General features: G+C 40.8%; 1 pseudogene; it reads left to right on the top strand.

Moving 5' to 3' along the window:
- Positions 1–19,042: 19,042 nt before the first annotated feature.
- Positions 19,043–22,888, top strand: LOC125276080 (annotated as a pseudogene).
- The last annotated feature ends 305 nt before the right edge of the window (positions 22,889–23,193 follow it).

The raw sequence follows: 23,193 nt of genomic DNA, 5'->3' as shown, positions 1-23,193 counted from the left end.
TATTGTTTTTACTGTGTTTTTGATAAAATAAATGCAGCCTTGGTGAGCATAAGAGACTTCTTTTAAACACATAAAAAAATAAAATAAAAAAACCCCCAAACTTTTGAAACTACTTTTGGTAGTGTTCTCCTGATAACCATTTTAAATTTTTGTGCAGTGTGAAAAAAAGCCTTGCACTCATGGTCATCACACATTTACACAATCAGTCAGTTTAGATGCCTGACAATAACCTGGTTACCAACAATACTATTTTGCAAACGCTTTTTTGTTTTTCTTTCCAAATTGCTATTGAGTGTTTTCACAGCTAAACACCAGCGAGCTGTTGCTAGGATTTTGAATATGTTTTTGTTGGCAAGCGTCTGCATGGAACTGGACTGTAATGACATTTTATTTGTGTGTGTGTTAGGGATGCTAGCCAGCCAGCCAGCCAGCATTGGACTGTGAGAGTGTGAGAGGTGTTGTGCTTATTCTGACAAAAGGCCTTAGTAGTAAAAATCAAAGACTTCCTACTTTTTACTTCTTTCCATATAACACCCAATAGTTTCTGACAGCAGGAGCACATTGTGTATAAATCAGTACAGTCTTTTTTTAAGGAAAAAAAAAATAGATCTACCAAACAATTGACCTCTATCTAGTTATGCAGCTGGATTTGTTTAAGACTGTTAATGGGTCAAAGATTGTTTACTTGAATTCGGCATGAACACAAACTAAAACTATAAAGGGAAGTATCTTTGTAAATGAAAACCTATGCTTTATCTGTTTATCTGTTAAAAAAAATGTATAATGGTTTCCACAAAAATATTAAGCAGCACTTTTTTACACTAACTGTTTTTAACGTTAGCCATTTTTTGAACACCAAATCAGCAAACTAGGATGATTTCTGAAGGATCTTATGACACTGAAGACTGGAGTAATGGTTGAAGTATCTTTGTAAATGAAAACCTATGCTTTATCTGTTTAGATAGCCATTAGCTTGCTTGTTGATTATAGCAGTTCACTTATCAAGCATGATATCATTTCATGAAAAACGTTCCTTTATCTTTTGAAATAAAATGTTGATACAGACCTCATGCACCAGAGAAACAAGTGCGCAGCCATCGTTAGAATTTTTCCTTTGAACTTCTTTGTGGTAGCTCTGTATATTTCAATGGCATTGCTGGTGAAGTGGATTTACTTATTGTAGAGTTAATGAAAGTTGTCATGAGCATTGTAATGTTTGTATATCATAAATGTCAGTAGACCGGGAAGATTTTAAAATGAGGGGTTCATTCCTAAATCCGTAAGATCTTACCTTCAAGCTGTGGAAATACAAACAGGAGGACAGATCACAGTGAGCTCAGCACTAAGAAGGGGTGGGGCTAAATAAGGTCTATACTAGGGGTGTGCCCGAATCCGAATACCTTATTCGGCAAGGCATGGATAATGGCTTCAAAACGAATAATGGATAACGAATTATTCTGCCGAATAATATTCGGCTGAGACTGAAACAGTCACTCCTAGTGTTTGCTGGATAACTGGTGAGCCAGGGGATCATAGTACGATACATAAACCTTTGCATACGCAGTAATGAGTGTGTGAAGCAAATGCGTGTGAACCAGGCACGTGCACAGGTAGGGCTCAACCTGTGCAGATCACATGCCCTTTTTGTCCTTACACTCCGAAGTGCCCTTTTTTTGGAGGTGTTTTATTTTATTTATTCATTTTCTTCAATAAATCAATGCTATTGGTCACCCTTTAAGCATGTCTGACTGATTTACAAATATATTTAGCCTAATAAAGGGTATTAAAAAGAGCTTGTGACAAAATCGTTTTGGTTCCGCTCAAATTGTCAGTCAAACCTCTTAACTCCGCCCCCTGAGTGCCGCGAACTGAAGTTCCACTTCCACAGCAGAGCAGCTGAACGTCTTGCAACGGTAAATAAATATCTTGTTGTTTGAATAATTAGGCTACACGTCGTTGTCTTTACGAAAGAAACACTAGTATGTCTATAAAGTTTCATATTTTATGCATTTGAGGCCTGAGACTGGCGGCGGAGAGAGAGAGAGAGGGGGCTAGCATTTGCCATCTAAGTTAGTCATAGCCAATAGCATACAAATAGCCTTAAATAGCCTGTGCATACAGTAGTATTACATCTTTTATAAATTGAGATTTTGGCCAAACGTATTTTACAACAGGAAAAACTGAGCGCTCATAACCTATTGATGATGACGTAGCCTAATGTGATGATGTTTTTGCACATTGCACATTTCCACACATATAACTGCATTTGACTTTGACACAAAGCGAGTGATCCTCGTCAGCTAGGTAAAATATATTTCTAAGAAATTTCTTATTTGATTTATGATGGCTATCTGCTGATACACTTAATTCATTAACATTTAATCATATTATATATGGTCACACAGTATGGTTAATGTTTACGATGTTAAGTATTTGCTATATAGCCTATATATATATATAGGAAATACTTAATACTTTTTTAGTTTCGGCACATGCCCCTCAAAAGGTCTGTGCACGGCCCTGGTGTGAACTATGAATGAAATGAGCGCAAATCAAATTGCTGTTGCCTCTCCGTGCGTCTATCCGAAATCAGAGCTTGACAGGAGTAATAGCGACTAAAATAATACATCATACACGTTCTACTGTTTAATAATTGATGTAAACCTTGCACGATATGATACATGAATGAATGGAATTAGCACACGATCGCAAATCAAACAGCCGTGCTCCGTCTCATGAGTATCTCTGAGAAACAAACCAGCTCTCTGTCAAGATAATCAATATACATTTTCTACTAGGTCTACACGTTTGCTCCTTTATCTATTGCCGGTTTGAGAGGCACACTCACATTTGTTTAGTGAAGTTCAAAAGAGAGTCTCGGTAAAGTTTTGAATTTATTCAGCGACTTGAATTCATTTAATGACAATCACTAAATGTTTGCCATGAAATCACTCTGTATGATCATTTATTATTATTATTATTTTAATTTTAATTATTAGCTAATTTTATATTTGGAAAACTGAATAGGGGAAACAGTCTTGAAACAAATATTTTCCCATGTTGTTTTCTTTTCCCACACTTTTCCAGTCCTGGACATCACATTTCATAAATTTACAAACTGCATAGGAACCAGTGAAAATGCAGGGAAAGTTTTTGCCAGGGCCCATGCTAACAAAAATGAAGACTAATGGGACTCTATGCTCTGGAGTGATGAGACCAAGATAAATGTTTTTGGAACTGATGGCTTCAAAACTGTATGGCATCGCAAAGGTGAGGAATACAAAGAAAAATGCATGGTGCCTACAGTGAAACATGGTGGTGGCAATGTCCTTATGTGGGGCTGCATGAGTGCTGCTGGTGTCGGGAAGCTGCATTTCATTGATGGCATCATGAATGAACCATGTACAGCTCTATACTGAAAGAGAAGATGCGACTATCAGTCCGTGCCCTTGGCCATTGTGCATTTGTCCAACATGACAATGATCCTAAACACATTTCTGAAGAAGAACAGGGTGAAAGTGATTCAGTGGCCAAGAATGTCTCCTGATCTGAACCCAATCGAACTCCTATGGGGAATTCTGAAGAGACAAGTTGAGCATGACTCTCCATCCAGCATCCAGTCTCTAAAAGAGGTCATTCTTGAAGAATGGAAAAAGATAGATGTTGCAAAATGTCGCCAACTTGTTCATTCCATGCCTAGAAGACTTGGTGCTGTCATTAAAAATCATGGAGGCCATACAAAGTACTAGATGTAGTAGTTTTTGTTGTGGGGTGTACTCATTTTTGCATCACCCTAATTTGAGTAAAACTGAAAATTTTGTTCTCTAAGTTATATTATTAACCTTACTTTCATGTTATAATTTAAACTTAGTCTTGTCAACATTTTGGAAATTGTTTTTGTGTTCATGGAGATATTGTTTAAAATGTTACTTTTCAAAGGGGGTGTGCTCATTTATGTTGAGCACTATAGAAAATATTTAAATAAATGTTATAATCATGCATTTTTTTTAGTTATACAAGGCATATTTTAGTGATATCTATGAAGAAAACAGATATATAGGCAGTAATACCATAGACAAAACGGTCTTCTCAAGTAATTGTATGAATTTCTGGTTAAAGCCCCACCCACTTCCGGTTTTATCTGAATACAGATACAGATACGAATAATTTTGAGATTGTTACAAATACACATACAGATACAGATAGTGGCAACGCTGCACACCCCTAGTCTATACAATGATAACATAAAGCATAGTCAGTGTTGTCAGGGTTGTGTTTTTCCCACACAATTTGGCTATTTTGAAAATGTAGTCGCGGGAAAAATTACAGAGGCTCATTTTTTTGGGCTACTTTTATAATGTACCGTGGCCTTGAAAAAAAGTTTATCTGTAGACAAAGAAAATTGCCACAGGTGGTTGCAGGTAGACAGATTAAGACAAAAGAATAAAGTTCCAACACAAGTTTAATAACAAATATCCAAAGTATATTAAATAGATGGCAACATGCATATACTACCGCTCAAAAGTTTGGGATCGGTAAGATTTTTAATGTTTTTAAAAGAAGTTTTGTCTGCTCACCAAGGCTTAATTTATTTAACTAAAAATACAGTAAAAACAGTAATATTGTGAAAAATTATTACAATTTAAAATAAATGTTTTCTATTTGAATATATTTTACAAAGTAATTTATTCTCGTGTTGGCAAAGCTGAGTTTTCAGCATCATTACTTCAGTCTTCAGTGTCGTATGATCCTTCAGAAATCATTCTAATATGTCAATTTGCTGCTCAAGAAACATTTATTGTTTACAATTTTACAAAATATTTGTGTACAATAACATTAAAAATCTTACCGATCCCAAACTTTTGAGCTGTAGTGTAATCGTAAATGTGATCAGACAGAGAATGGACGTGAGGGTACATCTTAGGGGTGATTTACATGACACTGTTTTCAACCAAAAATGTAAAACTTTTCATGCGTTTTGGCTGTTCATTTACATGACAACGGTATAAACCATGTAAACAACAAAAACACAAATCTGTGGAAATGATGACGTCATACACGTGTATTAAATGTTCAGTCTATGGTGTTCATCGAATGGCCTGGCAGTTTTATTCATTTTCGCAGATCCGAGTGAATGGGGATCGTTTTTACAATGGTGTCATCTGTATGCAGAAAACTCGAATGAAAAACTTTTACGTTTTAAGCATATCGTTGTCATGTAAACCTACCCTTAAATAGGAACTCAAATAAGACGATTAATAGAACACAGCTGAACCAAACAAACTCATTATGACAGTGATCATGGTAACAAAGGAGTGGCGTGTGGATAAATCCATGTCTCTTGTTTTTTTGTTTTGTTTAGTTTTTTTTTGATTCTCTGCCTGTTCCCCTGGATTTCCCTGTTCTGCCCTTTACTCTGTCATTGTTTTGCCTGTTTGCCTGTGTTTTGACCTTTTCCTGTTTTGTGGATTACCCTTCTAATAAATACTGCATTTGGATCCTCAACCTTCGTATCTCTGAGTTACATGACAAGACATATTTTTGTATGTTTCTGAGGCAAGTAGCCTATATACTGAGTTTCGATTAATTTTTGTGACTTGCTAAGTGCATGTTTGTTTTCTTTATTTTACAAAAGCACAATGTTTTATTGTTATTTTGAGTTGACAATAACAACTTTTACAATAAGCACATTAAACTAGGTTAGAAAGGTGGTTCTCCATTTGGTGAAATTAGTTTCTCGTTCGGCGCAGTTCAGGAAGACTCATCTGGACCTCAACCATCAGGTGTGATTGCGCAAACTGAGTCTGACGCTGAGATGGCTGCTGTAAACATTGGCCGCAAACATTGGGCTTGAGTGGATCCCTCCACACTGCCCTGAGGGTTAGAGGTTAGATTATTGGTTTCTGGGCTCAGAACTCTGCTCACAGCCACAGTCTGGCCCAGTTCCTTTCTTCCCGGAGGTGCACAAGGAGCTCACAAAGTCTTGGAAGGCACCTTTTACTGCCAGAACACGCTCTGCCCTCACTACCCTCAATGGTAGGGTGGCCAGCAGGTACTCCAACGTTCCACAGGTCAAGCGTGCGATTGCGGGTTAATGCCTTTAAGCCATCACGTTGGCCCATCAGAACAATTTGACTCCACTATGCGATTCAATACAGCAGGCGCACACCCAGGTTTAGCGTGTCCTTTCATCACAGTGCAAGGCAATCTGTCCTGCGTGAGGAGATTGTGGTTCGTCTGGTGATCGAGTCTGTCCTTCAAGCTGAGATGAAGATAGGGTTTTTCAGTACAAGTTCCTCCCCTTCAGGCTGTCCCTATCTTCACGCGTCTTGACAAATGTTGTTTGACAAAAGGCTACCCTTGCCCCACTGGCTAATTTTAGCGCACTCTCGAGATCTATTGTGTGCGCACAGGGACCTGGTGCTCGAACACCTCAGCCAGGTGGAGGGTTCGGGTCAACTGGGAAAAGAGCAAGCTCTCCCCAGTGCAGAGCATTTATTTTCTCACTATGGAATTGGCTCAATCGCTTTTTTCACAGTGAATCTCATGGCAGAACCCCTGGCGAATTCTCCTGTGGAAGGACTTCCTTTCTCAGAAGCAGGGCACAAGCTGGCACTTGTGCCTAGACCTCTGGAACCTCCACGTCTAGCCCCTAGACAGGATGCAGAAGACCTGAATGGGCTATTACTAGCAGTGATAGATACCATCACTCAAGCCAGAGACCCCTCTATGAGGCATCTGTATGCTTTGCAGTGACCTCCTTTAGCTAATTTGTGTTCTTCCCGAGGTGAAAACCCACAGAGATGTGCTATTGGATCGATGATTTCTTTCCTGCAGGAAAGGCTGGAAAGAATTTGAAGGTGTATGTGGCCACTATAACAGCACATCACAATGCATTAGATGGTAAGTCCTTAGGGAAGCACGACCTGGTTGATGGTTCCTCAGAGGAGCCAGGAGGTTAAATCCTCTGAGGTCGCACCTTATTCCCTCTTTGGACTTTTCCGTGGTGCCGAAAGCCCTGCAGAGTGCTCCAGTTGAGCCCTTAGAGTCAGTTGAGCTCAGCACCCTGTCTTTGAAGATGGTCCTCTTGAACATACTCACCTACATTAAGAGGGTTGGGGACCTGAAAGCACTCTCTGTTAGGAAAACGTGCCTTGAGTTTGCCTCGGCACACCCTCATGTTGTCCTGAGACCCTGGCCTAGCTTTGTGCCCCAAGTTCCCACTACCTCTTTTAGGGATCAAGTGGTGAACTAGCAAGCACTTCCTTGTGTTAAGGCAGACCCAGCCTTATCCTTATCAGACCCAGCCTTGTCCAGTGCATGCTTTGCACATTTATTTGGACTGGACAGAGCATATTAGATGCTCAGGAGCAGCTCTTTGTCTGTTTCTGGTGACAGCAGAAGGGGAAGGTGCTCTCCAAACAGAGGTTCACCCACTGGATTGTAGATGCTATTTATTTGGCATACCAAGGCCAGGGTGTGCCGTGCCCCATGGGAGTGTGAGCACACTTCACTAGGGGTGTTGCATCTACCAGGTTACTAACAAACAACGCCTACCTGACAGACATCTATAGAGCGGTGGGCTGGGCTACACCCTATATTTTTATGAGAATTTAAAATCTCCAAATTGATCCAGTTCCGTGTTGAGTGTTAATGGGTACAAATAGGTCATTTTCGGGCAGCTGGTTGGGTGTATTGCTTGTGCTCAGCGCCTTTCCCATCTCTGAGGTGATAATGTGTGCTTTTTTCCACGCGAGTTCCCTGTGTCTTGCGAACCCTGGATGCCCTCTAGTTTCTCCCTTCTCAGGAGGAACCCACCATAGAGATTTCTTTCCATATGTGGCACTTCCCGCTAGGTAAGTCAATGTGATGTATTCTCCATGTTAACCTACCTTTTTTACTGCATAGAAAAAATAACACAAACTCCTTGTCTGCATAGCTGCAAGTTTTTTATCTTTTATTTAACAAAAAACTAAAAAAAAAAAACTAAAAAACAAACAAAACAGAAATGGCGGAGAGTGACCTATTCTCACTGTAAGTACAGTCCTTACCTCCCACTCATGGTATGGGGGACTACAGCAACTTACTTGGGGGTTGGGACATTTACAATGTGGCCTGAGTGCACTTGTTATTAGGCATGTAGCAGCCTGCCTGCATCTGCACTGCCGAACCTCATAACACAGTTCAGTTGGTTGTGGCATTTAGTATAGGGATCCCTAGTGTCAGTACATTGACACAACATCAAGTGAGTGACACATAGGGAATGTCTTGTTACTATTGTAACTTCCGTTTCCTGATGGAGGGAACGAGATGTTGTGTCCCTCCTACCACAACACTGAAATACTCGCGGAAAAGGCTTGGACACTATCTCTGTCAAGGATCTAAGAGGGAGGACCCAAAAGCAGGATGAGCGTTACAGTTTTATTGACAAGACAAGACTTAAGACAAGATATTGAGGGTGAGGTGGTGAACACAGTCCATACAGTAGGTAGGGGTGAGGCAATGACAAGCAAGCTGAGGGAATGGCCGCTGAGATCAGCCCAGGGTGTAAACAGACTGGTGAGCTTTGGTAGGTGTGCAGTACAAGGCCAATAGATGCAGCGAGAGCCAGACAGAATCACACAGCACACGTAGTTAGATTCACAGGGCATGATCAGGCACTGCACCGGTCTTGCTGCTTGGCAGGGAGAGAGAGCAGCCAGGGAAGCTCAGCTTGCTGGATAGGACTCTGCACAGCAAACAGGACTCGACAAGACAGGGCAGAAGGTCAGGATCAGGCAGAACAAGACTAGCATAACAAAAGACTAAAAGTAACTGCTACAAAAACACTACAGACTTTAGTAACCATGGGCCGTATTCACAAAACATTTTATCTTACCACTAAGAGTTATCCTAAATAGCAGTAAAAGTTCTTAGCTAAGAGTTTTCTCTTAAAACCTATTCACAAAGCTGCTGAGACAAACTTTTACTAAGGAATAGAGAGAAGTCTTAAGCTAAGAGTAAAGGCGGGGTTGACCTCGTTGCTATGGAGTATACACACAGTGATTGGCTGATGGGGGAGGAGTCAGCGATTTAATCATAGAAATATTATAGAATGAAGTGTCACTTTCCATAGTAAAATAAAGGTTTTAAAATACAAATGTTGTCCTATTCAAACAAATATTTTTTTTTTTAATAAAAATGTTGCTATATTCAAATAAAGGTTTTAGAATGTAGGCTAAGTGTCACTAATTAAACTAGTATATACAGTTAATTGTGGACCGCCTCTTGGATGTCTGCATCTCAAGAGAATGCAACAAGCGACAAATTATGTTTTATAAACCGTTTGGGAGAAACACATTCAAACGGTCTCTCTAATCAGCTCGAGAGGAGGAATATATACACAGACGAGAGCCAACTCGCCTATAGTTACTTCAACAGTTTAATAAAATAGTGCATTAACATTTATGCAACGTTGTGAAAATGTTTTTAAAACACCAAAAGTTTGGACATCTTTCTAGTCTTATTTATAGAATAAAACATTTATTTTGCATAGTTGCTGGGTTCAGTCTGAACTTAACCATTCGAGTGGCACATTGTGGATTGTTTTTTTGATCCTGCCACAGTGTAATGCAACTTTTCTAAGAGGCTTCTGATGCTTATTATACATAAGCATCAGTAAATAAGTCTTAAAGGCACAGCAGCAAAAAAATAAATAAATAAATAAATAAATACTTCTAACGGGGAGTGTGGAGAATGGTCATGTAAAACTAAATTCTGATTTTGAAGTGAAAAAGCATGACAAACATTAGTGAACCTTAGGGAAATAAATCATAAGTCATAAATGAAACATTATTTGGCCCCATTAAGGCTTGTTGGTCATGTACAAACACTTCCATTGAAGACAAGACTTTTTGCAGCAATGTGTAATTTAATGTGTCATTTTGCCTGTTGGTTCTTGCAAATGGTTTACTTTGAAATCGATATACGAACAGAACTCATGCTGGACAGTGATTCAGTGATTCAGATTCAGTGCTTTTCACAGGGACACTCAAGGAATTTGAGAAATATTTAGTCAGTCTTAAACATCATTCCCTCAGAGAGGAATTTTATCACTGGAGGTCAATATGTTGCTGTAATTTTGGCCATTGGTAGGCGTTCCTATTTCTGGATGCCTTAACTTTATCGATGGACTGCATAACAAGTCATAGCCTTTGAAAATCGGATCATGTTGGTAATGAAATGCCATTCTTTTTTGACTAGGAAAATGTTTTCTTGTTTATAAACATGACCACATCCTGTTGCGGTTGATTACTGTTGCCCATGACGATGGAATTCACAACTCTTATTGCAAATAAATAAACTTCAGGTTGCTTTGTTACTGTACAGTTGATCACTGTCAGTGTGATGCTTCATCAGAGGTGTTGCACACTAGTATTGCTACTAACAGTAAAGCTATTATCTCACTACATTTCTCATTAGCGTGGTGGTAGAAAATTATGTAGCTTTTCATTAGCAAAGCTATTTTATGGCTACAGTATGACATTCGCCACAATGTTATATACAGTATTTCTCTGATAATATTTCAAGGTGTGTGTCTGGTATTTTGTTTCAGCTGTTTTGAATCATAACCAGCAAACTCAGCAAGAGAACAAAAAGAGTGCTGGATGAAGTAAATATTGACCAGCAATCCATTGAAACCAAGTCTGCAATGTATCCTACTGTCAGTCAGCGATGGAGAAAAGATATACCGCTTGTGAACAACTCTGTAGTGCAGGAAACCAAACAACTGTACACAAAGGCACTTCATGGCTTTCTTTGAAGTATCATATAAAAATCAAAGTAAAAGAATTAGTAGTCATTCAATGGTATATTCAAAGTACCACAGTATTGCCATATGATACCATCCATGTACCCATGGTACTGCAGCTTACTGTAGCTACTTTAGCTTAACCCTATTGTAACGAATGCGGACTCAGGCAGGGATCCATTTGCAGCTTTTATTAAAGTGAGAGTGGTCGTACAGGCAGGGTCAATCAGGAGCAAACAGGAACAGCAAGGGACAGGCAGAATCGTGGTCAAGGAACAGGCAATGATCAGGACAGGCAGATATCACTCACAAGACCGTATACAAAGCACAGGTCAGAGGTAGGCAGCAAAGGATCGTAAAACAGGTAACAGGCAGGAACGGCGACAGACAGAATAATAATGCTTAGAACTGTAACAGTAGTTAGCAAGACTTCGCAGTGAGGTGGTGTGTGTCCTAAAAGTCCTTTATAGTCCTGGTAATGAGCTGCAGCTGGGTGTGGTGATTAGTGTAGTGTGCTAGGCTGTATGTGGCAACAGGTGATTGGTGTGGAGTGAATATGTGACTGGCAGGGAGGATTGTGGGAAGAGTAGTCCGGGAACTGACAGGAGCAGACGGTGATCGTTACACCTATAAAGCCTACTGTATCATATTCGATACACACATTTCTATGGTCTATAATCAACATGATCAAACATTTGCTGAAAAACCTGTTGCGCACAATCTACTACATGCCTTCTGTTGTCTGATTGATGGTTTATCATTTTTTTTAGCAAACATAATGCCCTTTAGTATAATTTTAAAACCGCCCCCTTCAGGTCATGGTACACCTGCCTTTTTGCCGTGAAATATGATTCACGAGTTCACATTTACATATAATTGAATAAAGTTATGTGTACTTGCCGTGCTGTCTGTCCAGGGGGAGAGGGCTCCGAGCTTGGAATTTTGGCCCGAAACCAGAGTACTCCCCCCCGGTTGTGGTAAGAATAGATAGAACTAGAAAAACTGATAAACAAAATGCTGATAAACTGTCAAACGAACAGAGGTAAGTCTGCTGTATATAAACCTCTTGTTGTTGGTTTAGTTGATTAACTGAATGCTCTCCACTTGTGCTAATTAGGTTAATTATCTGAACATGCTCTTCCTGAACTTTGTTAATAAAACATAATTTATTATAAAGTAATATGATACATAATCACTGTAATGTATATGTATATGATACATAATCATACCCCTGTAAGGATAGATGTTACCAAGACTAAATTCAAGACTCCTGTAATAAAACAAGTCCTCGCATCCTGAAAGGGTGGAGCTAAGACGCGAGGAAAGGAAACGAGGATGCACAAATAAGAATTGAGAAGCACCCAAGGAAAAGAAGAGAGGATGGAGGAATTGAATCAAGTGAAATGATATATCCTCGCTCCCTTTAGTGTCACTTCAAAGCTGCACTCGAGGGATCTACCCATATGTTGTTAAAGTTTGGTTATTTAAAAAAATATATAATAAATATTAATAAAGCAAGATGCCCCATTGAAATATGTGAGATGTAAAGTTTATTTAAACTGCATACATTAAAGCATACATTTAAATTATAGTGACAGATATGAAGGGGGAGGACAATTTATGCGTGCACCAGGTTTCTCGACGAGAAAGACTTCCACAAAGGATGCACCTGTGTATCCTCGCTCATAACTCCTTGGGAAGCCTCCTCACTCCTCGTTCCTCACCTCCTTGCGGTGCAATTAGAGTATTAAGATGTCCTTCAAGATGGCTGAGCTCGATGGGTTTCCGGGGCATAGGATGGAGGACGGAGGAGCAAGGAAACGAGGAGGGATATTGAGAAGCACCCCCAGGTGTATCCTTCCCTCGCATCCTAATGGGGTGGAGCTAAGACATATGGAAATGAAGCGAGGAAAGGAAACAAGAATGCACAAATTAAGGTGCTTCTCATTTCTTATTTGTGCATCCTTGTTTCCTTTCCTCGCTTCCTTTCCTTGTGTCTTAGCTCCACCCCATTAGGATGCGAGGGAAGGATACACCTGTGTATCCTCACTCATGCCACCTCAGGAAGCTTCCTTACTCCTCATTCCTCGCCTCCTTGCAATGCAATAAGAGAACTGAGATGTCCTTCAAGATGGCTGAGTAAGATCGGTTTCCGGATCACGGGCTGGAGGATGTAGGAGTGAGGAAACTAGGAAGCATCAATTTGAGGATTGAGAAGCACCCTTAGAAATGAGAAGCACTTATGATCACATGAGGGCAAGGGAATCACAAAACTAGGAACCTAGACTAAGCCAAATTACAAAATAAAAGACATGAAACATGAAAGTAATTACAAAATACAAAACCAACAGTGACAACCACATGAATGATAATGATAAGAAAAGCCACATCCTGCACATTGACGGGATTGGTTACATGTTTGTGTCTAATAAAATGTATTAAAACACCACATAGACATATAAGTACCATTAAAAACTTGATTTTCACCACAGGGGGTCTTTAATATTTGGTCTAAAAGGTTTAGTAAACTGTTCCATTAAAGCTATTTACTATTACAGTATATAAACACAATTTTTTATATGTCAGGCTTTACAGAGTTAACTTGCTTTTCTGAAATATTAGGTAGCGTAGATAGCACGTACACTTTTTTTTTAGTAGTTTGCAGGCAACATTAGACCCCCGTGCCCTGTAGTACCTCATGCCTTATGTCCTTGACAGGAATTTAAAACAATAATTCAAGCTGTTCAGTATACCTCCAAACATCTTCCCTAGCTTTATATTGGTTTTCTTTCAGTGCATTTTGAAGCTGCACAATCGGTTTCAGGCATTTCTGGATCTTTACCTCCAGCAAAGAGCTAATGGATGAGTAAGACTGTCACTGTGGGATGTTTACAGTGAGCTGTGTGTGTGGAGTCTTATTGGAGACATGAATCATGTCATGTGTTAACAGACAACAAGCTAAATTCCCCAGCACTGAATCAGGCCTTTCTGCTGCACTAAATGAGGTTAGAGAGAGTGTGTTTATATGACAGTACACTACACCAGTCTACATGTGAGAAGATGAACTAAACTCCAAAGCCGTTACTATCTCTATTTCATCACTGACTCTCTTTATGACTGCAGGCATCAGGCCAGACTGCTCTGTATGAGCTCTGCTGAAATGCCGATCTATAGTCAGTGGTCCACACTCGTTTTATTATTAACCATAAAAATTGAAATAAATCCACAATGAACAATTTAAAAGACCATATCCAACTTCCAGCTTTTCTTATCTACATGAAACCTGTTATCATGAATAAGAACAAAACAATAGAACAATATATATTCTTGTTTACTATTGAATGAAATCACTTCAAATGGGTGTGAAGAATAATGCAGGAGGAAAGTGTCTTTAAGAAAGAAAAGAGTCCAAGGGGGTAAACGTGATTTCACCAAGTACAACGTGTTCATGGATCAACATCTTTGTTGATCCTGGAACAACATTCCAATCAACCAATCTGATATGAGGGACAAATTTACAGTTTATGTCAAGTTTAGGCTTACAACCAGGGTTAGGTTTTTCTACATCAGTGTTATTTACCTATCATCATTTCCCTCTGATTTTTTGGATAAGTTATGGGTAGGGTTAGGTTTAGGTGTAGGGATGGGGTTAGGACTAGTCTTGCGTAGCTAGACCTTCAGACTGACGGTAGAAGTTCTGGACTCCATAGCAGCTTTCATTAGCCAAGGACCACCCAGAGGATTTCACATGATTTTGGATAATCCTGTGTTTAGTTGATCACGATAGGCACTCATTGAAAACACTGCAGCTTTTTTTCTTCCATGAGGGGGTTTGACATCACGACGGCTTTGTTTCTAGTGGACCGTTAAAGGACGCGACACACACGCCAATGAGAAATCATGTAGACTTCAACCAATCTTTTAAAGAAGTACACTTATTTTGATGTGCTGATTAACATACTAAAGCCCCATGTAAAAGTATGTAAAGAACTTGATTTTTAATTTTATCTGTAGTGTGATATTCAAGATTAAATTTTAAGTTAATATATTTTAATGTACTGAATTGCATCTTTATCATTACAAATGTGAAATTATAAATATATTTGACAACATAACTTACAATTTTCAACAGAAATGACATTAAAGTATATTAGTTTACCATAAATGCTCACCAGTACATTTGGCAGTACACTTTAACCGTATTTCAAAGACTTGAAAGAATTATGAAATTACATATCGAAAAAGCACTTTAAAGCACTAACTGTATTTAATATAAATTTTAACTATAATATGTTTTAATTGGAATTAACATGCAATTAAGTATCCAAAAACATTTCATTCTGTTTGCACCATATTCTTTTAAAATATATAATTTCCAAAATAAGTACTTTTTGTAAAGTGTTTAAGTACACTTCTTTTCTACAAGTCACTCCAAACCCTTATGACTTTCTTCTGTTGTTGACAAAAATGAAAACACATAAAAATTTAAACACATTAAAATTTTGGTGCATTTTTTTTTTTTTTATACACACACGCACACAAAAAAATTACATTAGCGTAGTGCTGTGATTTCTTTTTCATGGAGTTTGTCGCAATATATAATGGGATTAGATTTTCTGCAAATGATACATTGGATGCTGCCTTAGAATTGGGCCAAAATCATCTTTTACATGAGGAGCATGTCTAGGATGATTTAAAATGCAGCCAGCGTAGGCAGCTCACTAGATTTTGGAACAGAGCCATAGTGTCACTACGTGTGGGTGTATAAAGAATGAATGAAGGAGAGAAAGTGTTTTTAAAAGAGAAAAAATGTGGTGAGGCAAAGGGGAAGAGGTGTGTGAGATAAAGAGGAAGATGATGAGAGGAGTCTAAAGCTCTTTTCCAAAACCTAAGGAGCTGTGTTGCTGTCTGCTTCCTAAAATGGCAGCTGGCTTCCAAGGCAGCATCATAACCTTAATGGAACCACATAAGTGATCAATTTGGAATGCACTGAATGGGCACAACACATTAATAGTGATCTCTTTACACAAAGCTCACAAGAGACTCGACTCACAACTGACTGTAGAGTTTGGTGTCAGCATGTTGCTATACAACACAACTGTTCTAAAATCTAGTTTTAAATCTTTGGTGTGCTTGCAACACATGGCTGTTCCAAAAGGTAAACAACAAAATTATACTGCCTTTTAAAGATAATTTTTTTCATCCAAATTCATATAGGCAGCAATGCATATATTCCTTACAGAGAAGGCAATTCAAGAATGCATTGCATCTAATTAACAATGACTATTTTGCCCAGTATTTGAGTTCCCTTTCAAAGTGGAACTCAACACTGCATCATGGAGTTGGCACTATGGGAATGGTCCTCATGAGCCGGTGTCTGAAGCATGTGTGCTACAAGCCAATCTTGATTGGCCACCGCAGTCAGGTGACGGCATAGGCGAACTGGCAGGGTATATAAGGGTGCCTAGTAAGAATGTCATCAGCTACTTTGTCTTCAGGAAGCCATTTGTTTGATGTGCATGTGAGGAATTCTGAACCGCTAATTTGTCTGTATATCTCAAAGAAGATGATATTGATAAAGAAAGTATGTTTAGGAGTGTCAGAGTGCATGAATGGAGGACTCAAACGCAGAGGTTTTGTGCAACAGTTTATTAGACACTTTTAGGAATAAACAACATCTAAAGTGTACATCCACACAGACAAAAGGGATGTGTGAGAGCCCCAGAACCATCCATACAGACAACTGCAGACACAGGCTGTGGAGACCACTTTAGGTGTAATGCACAACGGGATGGGGAGTGAGACGAGACTGAGAAAAGCAAGCACACGGCCAGCTGTATAACTCCTCATCTAAGCATCCTGGGCACAGCAGCAAACAAAGGTAAAACACAAAAAACACAGCATACATCCAACAGCACATGAGATGAGGCACACAAAAATCTATTTACAACAAGGGGCAGACTCAGCAGAGAATATTAAGTAAAAGGGAACAAGCGACAGGTGAGGGCAATCATCAGCTCATGATCTGAACACACCCGTGCTGCAAAATCAGTGCTGATTGCTGATTGATTTTGAATGGAGCAAGGAGCGGATTTTTTAAAAGTCGGAGCATTGTGGGTTTCACTTGCTCAAAGAGCGCTCCGCTACTGCTCTATCATGAGTACAATTCATGCCAACAGCCCATAATGCAACTACATTTTAGCAAGAATTCACACATTAAACACATTTAGCTAGCTTGATACAGATGGATCACTCAAATCCAAAAGAATGAGAAGGTTATGATGATGGTGATGGGCATGAGCGGATGGGCATACCTTCTGAGTATGATCGGAGCACTTATTCGCAAATGCAATCAGCATTCAAACAAACGGAATCTTACAGTTCTACTTTATCATTTCAAGTGAGCAGAAATCTGTAAGAAATGTAGTGACTGTAATTAAAATAACTGCTGAAAACATAGTTATTTAAAGTTATTTTCATCTTTCAAAATACGCACTGCAAAAAGCAGCAATGATATTTAACTTTTAATTCTGATAACCATGTAATAAGCTTGGCATGTCTTAGGAATTTTTTTTTGCACACAAGTGTTCCAAGAAACCACGTTGAAACTATTCTTCTAGTATTGTTTATTTATTTTTCAGTTAAGATATGAAATGAACAGAACTTGTAGATGGAGCTAGCTGAGAAGCTTGAGACAGGTTTATCCCTTTATCAAGCTACACTCACCAGCTCTGCTGCTTTCAGGATGAATCAAGAAGACCATTCATTGGCTTCTTCTGGCAGAGAGCATATTATGGCCTGGTCTAGCTCTGAGCAGCTAGACATGGAGTTGAGGTGGATGTAGTGAGTAAGCCCGCCTCAAAAAATATTTAGATCCGGTGACTGTGCAAGCTATGGGAGATGTTTAACTTCACTTTCATGTTCATCAAACCATTCTGTTGTGTGTATTGGTGCATTATCATGCTGATACATGGCACCCCCGTTCAGGGTACAATGATTGAACCATTAGGTGCACATGGTCCTCCATGTGGTTTAGTAGTCCTTGGCAGTGACGCACCCATCAAGAATAATAGGGAATACCCATGCATTCATATATACCTTAATAGGTAAGTTTTTTATATTTTGCATGTACACAAACAACACTCAAGTAAATACAGTTCTTTAAATAGAAATGGAGAAGATTTGCTTCATTTTTGTACATCGTGTGTCCATTTTGTATAGAAATTCCATCCTATGTGGCTTCAAACCACATGGCAAAACCAGTTTGGTGAATCTGAGAGTGTGCAGTCATTCACACCTTGGTATCAGGACTGAGGCCCTGTTTCCACCTGGCATTAAGATGCGTTTTGGTCGATCAGATCACAGTTGGACAATGGAGACACATACCCATTTACACCTGGTATTTTACACTGTAACTTCCCACAGATGTGGGGAAAACAGTTAATGTGGACTTATCAGATAACAATACGTTTAACTTTATCCACAACCCAAGATTTGCATTGTTGGCCCCACTGAAACCAACATTTGGCATTGACCAAAGATTTGACTATAGCAACCCTATATGAATATTGATTTTTTGACAGTTTGGGTGAAAACAGGAGAGTTGAGGTGAGAATTTAATTCTGCTTGGGCAGTTGTGGTTTTATGTTGTTGTTTTTTTTTTTTTTGGATACAATCTGGGTTAGTACCTGGACATCCCTTTCAGACAGCTTCCTCTTGCATCAACAGTTACTCCTGCTGGATGTGGTTTATGCTATGTGGTCGTATGCCGACATCCCTTTTCAGTCCCCTTTCATTACCCTGGATACCATAGCTCTTGATACACCACAAAGAATTGTTGTCCTGTTCACAGATGAGCCAGCAAGACGTTTACCAACATTTTTCCTCTTTTGAGCTCTGATATGTCTCCCATTATGCTGTGTGGATTGCAATATTTTATGTACAGCTGTTCTAATTCATCCTTCACATTCTACTCTTACTGATGGAATGTAAAGTCTGTGAAGATTAGCCTCCTGGCCCCGCATTTATAGGTGTGAAACCTCCAACACTATATTGGCCAGTGTTTCAGTTTCATTGTCCAACCACTGTATATGACGTGACATATCGTAGTATAGTAACCCATACTCAGAATTTATCCTCTGCATTTAACCCATCCAAGTTAGTGCACACACATTAGGAGCAGTGAGCAGTGATGCCTTGCTCAAGAGCAATTATATGATGTTTCATTAACAAAATTACACCCAAATTGTTACAATGTCCGAGATCGATATCTTCCCGTCTGACGACGAATCCCTCGTTGCCCAGGATCCTTCGCCGCATCGCACCGATGCAAGGAGCACATGTGCCCAACCACAGGACACCTGTGTTCCACCACAGGACACCTGTGTTCCACCACAGGACACCGCAACCGAGCCTCCAGTACCATCGCGCGGTCGTCGGCCCAGCCGCGCCGCTTCTCGTACCCCAAGACGCCATGGCTTGCCATCACCTCCACCTTCGAGACATCCACCATCATCTTCAGCTTCATCCTACACTTCAGCACACCCCACAATCCCTGCAATAGAAAAGTGGACAGTGTTGGGATTGAGACAAGCTCTAATAAGCGCAGATGTCCACTTTTCCAGAAGGATGAACAAAGCAGAGCTGTATAACCTGTACGTTTCTCTTCAGTCGGCATTCCCATCTCCAAAATCCACTCCACTTTCCAAAACGGCTAACAAGCTGAATAAAAATCGCAGGGGCCCGAACCAACGATCTCAAAAAACACCATCTCCTACCCTCGCGAGAAAGGGCCTCCAAGTTTCAGGCCGCAGCAGCCGGCCCTCTGCAAGCTGCTGTCAGTCCACACTCTCATCTTCGCTCCACAGAGCTACAGACAGCAGCGCCTCATGTAACAATACCAGCCTCCATAGACACAAACCACCCTGGTAATGTGAGTATGCCTCCGCCAGCAGCACAGGCGCAACCTCAGCCTTTTCCAATCTCTTTTTTCAACCCTACCCCGTGTCAGTGGCCTGCAGCCCCACCATCGGTTTCTAGCGCGAGGCTGCCTCCGCTAGCAGTGCAGGCCCAGACGCCCTATATTCCTCCCCAGTTTCCTTCATTTTCCACTCTCCTCGCTCCAAGGGCCGACCCTAGCGTGAGGTTGCCTCCCCAAGCGGCCTCGGCCCCGGCTTGTCTTCCTTCTAACACTTTCTCCCATGCTCGATCTCCTTACACACTGTTTTCAGCAACGGCGATGCCCATTTCTACAAACAGTCAAGTCTGCAATAATTTCAATTCAGCAAGATGCGCAAGGCAGCGCTGTCGTTACATGCACATCTGTAACTTCTGTGGCGGCGCTCACGCCCGCATGATATGCCCTGTAAAAAGGTCTTTAAATAAAGATTCTAAAAATTATTTGTCGACTCCTGTGAATATTTCTCGTCTGTCTACTGAATTGTCTCACCACCCTGACACTAACTTTACAGACTATTTGCTGTCTGGTCTCGAACACGGTTTCAAACCCGGCGTTGAAAGCCTCCCATCCCAAAGAATCATTTGTAACAATCTCCAGTCTGCTCTCGCCGAGCCTGATACAGTCGAGCTTCTAATCAAAAAAGAAATCGAGTCAGGTTTTATGATCGGCCCGTTTAACTTTCCTCCTTTTGAATGTTATCGAATAAGCCCAATTGGAGTGGCTACCAGGAAATTTTCAGGCAAAAACGATTAATAATCGATCTCTCAGCACCACACAACTCCCCGTTTCCAAGCATAAACAGCCTTATCCCACTTGAAGAATTTTCTCTTCATTACCACAACATCGACCAAGCTATAACACTGATCAAAGACGCAGGTCGCGGCGCTTGGCTGGCCAAAGTCGACATCACTTCTGCCTTCAAAGTGATGCCCATCCACCCAGATTACTGGCATTTATTCGGCATACGCTGGCACGGAAAATTTTATTTTTCTGTCCGTCTAACTTTTGGATGCAAAAGCAGCCCTAAGATTTTCGACATGCTTTCAGAAGCTATTTGCTGGATTCTCTCTAACAACTATGCAATTCCTTATGTCATTCACCTTTTAGATGATTTCTTAATCATCTCGCCTCCCGACTCCATCCCAGCCGTGCATCTTCTCACAGTCCAAAAGGTTTTTTCCGAGCTCGGGATTCCAATCGCCCAGGATAAAACCAGGGGTCCAGCCACATCCATCGAATTTCTGGGCATTAATTTGGACACAGTTCATTTCCAGGCCTCACTACCCAAGGAAAAAATCGACAGGATTATTCTGGTCGCATCCACCCTCCTAGACAATCCAAATCTTTCTAAACGCGAGCTACTATCTTTGCTCGGCCACTTAAACTTCGCGATGCGCATCATCCCGCAAGGCCGCCCTTTCATCTCACATCTCCTCACCCTCGCATCTTCAGTTCACGCGCTAGAGGACCAAATCTAGCAATGGAACGGTCTTTCCTTTTTCTATAACACTCTCATTTCTCTCCCCATGGATATTCAACTGTTTACTGACGCAGCTCCCTCTGTCGGTTTCGGGGGATTCTACCAAGGCCGTTGGTTCGCATCTACGTGGCCCCAGCTATTAGACTCACCGCAGTCATTAACATCCTCAGCGCTGTTCGAATTGTATCCACTAGTTGTAGCAGCCTTCCTGTGGGGGAAAGAATGATCCACTAACAGCATCTTAGTACACTGTGACAACGAAGCAACCGTGCATTGCATTAACAAAGGCCGTACTAATGCCTCTCCTAAGACGCCTCATTTGGATTTCAGCTTGTGATCAATTCATCATAAATGCAAAACATGTTCCTGGATCAAAAAATCAAATAGCTGATGCTCTCTCCCGTTTTGCTTTCCAGAAATTCAGATTGCTGGCACCAGAGACGGACCAATTTCCAACCTCAGTACCTCACTATTCAGAACTGATGTTCCCATAAACCACCCATTGAAACCCCTGCTGGACGCCTCTCTTAATTCCATTATCCAAGCCGTTTCCCCAGAACCCTCCAATCCTACCTAACCGCTTGGAAATGTTTTAAGTCTTTCCACTCCACATACAGCCTGCCATTTCCTGATTTTTCACTGCTCACCATCACTTCATTCATATCCTATCTCAACAGGATTAAGAACCTCCAAGCCAGCTCCATCAAGGGTTATCTAAGCGGAATTCAGTTTTTTCACAAACTCATTTTTGGTTCACCCTCATCAGAAATAGCCAATTCACACACATCTATGTTGATTAAAGGCATCCAAAAAACCCAACCCACCTGCCTAGACGCCAGACAACCAATAACACTAGACATACTCACCAAATGTATCACCACTCTCCGCCGAGGCTACCACTCTATCAATACTGCCCACACACTGGATGCAATGTTCATATTGGCTTTCTTCGGGTTTCTCAGATGCTCAGAGCTCACTATCACATCCAACTTTAATCCAAAGGTCCACCCGACAATTTCAGATTTATCAGTGCTAGATGATGACACCATCTCTTATTTCATCAAACAAAACAAGACAGATCAAACAAGGAAAGGCCATTTCATCTACATTTTCAACCTCTCATCACCAATCCAGCCATACCAATCCCTTTTAGCTTACCTCCATTTCAGGAGCTCGCAGGCCAAATTCCCATCTGACCCACTCTTCACAGATGACTCCAACCACCCAATCACACATTTCTGGTTCCAGAAACACCTCAAGGCCGTATTGATTCAATCTGGCATCCCAGCAGCCAACTATTCTAGCCATTCATTTCGCATAGGTGCAGCAACTACAGCTGCTCAGAAAGGCCTTTCCCAACACCAGATTCAAGCACTAGGTCGCTGGTCGTCAGAAGCCTACAAGAGCTATATCCGTTCCAATCGTTTCCACATCAAAGAAGCTCAACAAACCCTCATCAGCTAAAGCCCAAACCTACTGGCTCACCGCATCCTCTCCAATTAACATCATCAGTCCAATAAACAATGGAAGCAATTTTACCTCCTCTGCGCATCAGCATCTACCCAGTAGCAGCATCTACCCAGTAGCCCACCTCATTCTTTCACCGCAGCAGTGCACTGACCTCCTCTGTTCCCACAGGAGGTCAGTTCTCTGTCCAAACTCACCCTAAGGACAGTTGAAAGCAAGTCGAAAAGCAAGTTTGCTCAACTGCCGCAGCAGTGTAATCTACTCTACTCACAGGAGCTCGGCTCACCGTCCTACTTGCTCATTGGATAGTTGAAAGCAAGTTGAAAGTCTGGTCCACTGTCGCAGTGGCCATCTACTCCTCTCTGCAGGAGTTCCTTTTATCAGTTCAAACCCGCTCCAGTGCCGCAGCAGTGTCATCTTCTTCGCTCCCGCAGGAGCTCCGTCACGTCATGCAAACTTGCTCCACTGCCGCAGCAGCATCATCCACTTCGCTCCCGC

The sequence above is a fragment of the Megalobrama amblycephala genome, linkage group LG9 (genome assembly GCF_018812025.1).
Source record: "Megalobrama amblycephala isolate DHTTF-2021 linkage group LG9, ASM1881202v1, whole genome shotgun sequence".
In the NCBI taxonomy this organism is placed as follows: Eukaryota; Metazoa; Chordata; class Actinopteri; order Cypriniformes; family Xenocyprididae; genus Megalobrama; species Megalobrama amblycephala.
The sequence above is the reverse complement of the archived record's forward strand: the minus strand, read 5'-3'. Positions and strand labels throughout refer to the sequence as shown.